Consider the following 2,053-nt stretch of genomic DNA (forward strand, 5'->3'; position numbering starts at 1 on the left):
TGCTGACAGTATAAAAAGGTAATCGTGAAATTTATTCTAAGTTCTATATTTTAAGAACACCTTCGCTTAAAACCGTATATGATTTTATATAAATATTATATATTTTAAATGTTTGAAAATAATTATTAATAATTCTGTTTAAATATTGTTGAAAATTGTAGTTCATATTTCTATAGAACTTTAATTTAATTTAGCTGACAAATCCTATTATATTATTAATGAAAGCAGTAATATTCTTATAAGTTTAGTGGAAATAATTCATGAACACTTTAAGATTCTCTGAGTTTTCTAAGCTATTTTGAAACGATGGAAGTTAAAGTTCGTTGGGGGAAATTGATAAAAGAAAAGTGAGACACGTCTTTTATTTAAAATTTTAACAAGTATAATGTATTACATTCTATTCAAATAAAATTTTATTCCTTTTTTATTATGTAGTGCTAAAACATTTTATGCATTTCTATTTTGTCATCAAGACTGATATTATTCTAATTACCTACGTTTTATTTCTAATGTTCAATAGCATGTAAAAATAGAAGTTTATTTGATGTTATGCATATTTATATATAAACTTATAAACATTTTATACAATTTATGTTATAAAAATGTTAATATAAATCTTTTCAGAATATATATTATGGGGTTATGAAGATTTATAAATTAGAAACATTATTTTAAATATTTGTAAATGTATTCTAAATTCATTATTATTATTCATTTAATAAGCATGTTTATATAAAACTTAAAATAAAATGTAGATTTAAATTTATAAGCTGTTAATATTTATTAAATTCTTTTTATTATATTAAAGATTATGAAAAATTCTGTTACCTTATTTTACTTAGCATATCATGTAATGAAATATGAAAATTTTTACTTCAAACACTTTTAATATGTTTTCAAACATTAGTTAAACATTTTTTTCATAAAATATTTATTTTTTTTTAAATACTAAAATAAAAGTTTAGTATATTTTTTAAAAAGTATTTTCTGTCATTACAAAAAGTAATTTTTTTATATATATATATGCGTATTTATTAAATTTTTTTTCAAAAGTTTTAAATACCCATGTAATTAAATATTAATATAAATTTACTATTAACAAAGACTACATGCACATTTAGTACAAATAATAATTTTCATGTGATCCGGTAAGTTGTTAGTGCGTATCGTATATTCTAAATTTAGTGAAGTTTGAACGGAGTTGATGGTTTAAAATACAACTCTAACATATTTCAGTTTCAATTTTTTTTAAATTAATGTTTCAGGAGAAAACACGATTTGATCGATCGGTAAATAATGAAATGAAATATGTTGCAAAAGCTTATCTTCTACGATTTAAGAGGGCAAGGATTTTATCAGATTTTCAAACGGTATAGAATATAACTAAATAAATTTTTTAATTATTATAAAAAGTCATGAACTATTTATAAGAACTTTCTTTATATTTTAATAGCACATTAGAGCCTATAAAGTAAACAATAATAGACTTTGTTATCTGGAAAAAATGACACAACATGATAAATATCCAGTTTCAACTGTTTACTTAACAAAAACTAAGGTAATATTGTAATCATAATCCTTAGATCTAAACATAATCAGTGAATTTATTTTAAACAATGATGAAAAACTTTTTTTTTATTTCATCTACATTTATGAGAATAAGAATAGTCAACTCAATATTATTTTTCTTATTTTTTAATAAATTATAATTCTTATTACAGTAATGAAATAAATATTCGACAATTTATAAACTATGTATAATATAGTTTATAATAGTTATGAATGGTCTATGATTTATAATAATAGTAATATTTCATAATTTTAATTCATGCTAATGTAATCCATTATTACTATTACTCTACTAAATAATTTTTAATTATATAATGTAAACTTTGTTGAAAATTTAGGACACGTTTATTAAGATAATAAAATGCTATGACTCAATAAATGTATATAATGCGAAAGTAAAAATGTATATATAACAATTTTACTTTTTCTTTTAAAAGCTATTATTTTTAAATTAAGTAAGTATATACCAAATAATTACATTTAA

This window comes from Ceratosolen solmsi, unplaced genomic scaffold (genome assembly GCF_000503995.2).
Source record: "Ceratosolen solmsi marchali unplaced genomic scaffold, CerSol_1.0 scaffold29, whole genome shotgun sequence".
In the NCBI taxonomy this organism is placed as follows: domain Eukaryota; kingdom Metazoa; phylum Arthropoda; class Insecta; order Hymenoptera; family Agaonidae; genus Ceratosolen; species Ceratosolen solmsi.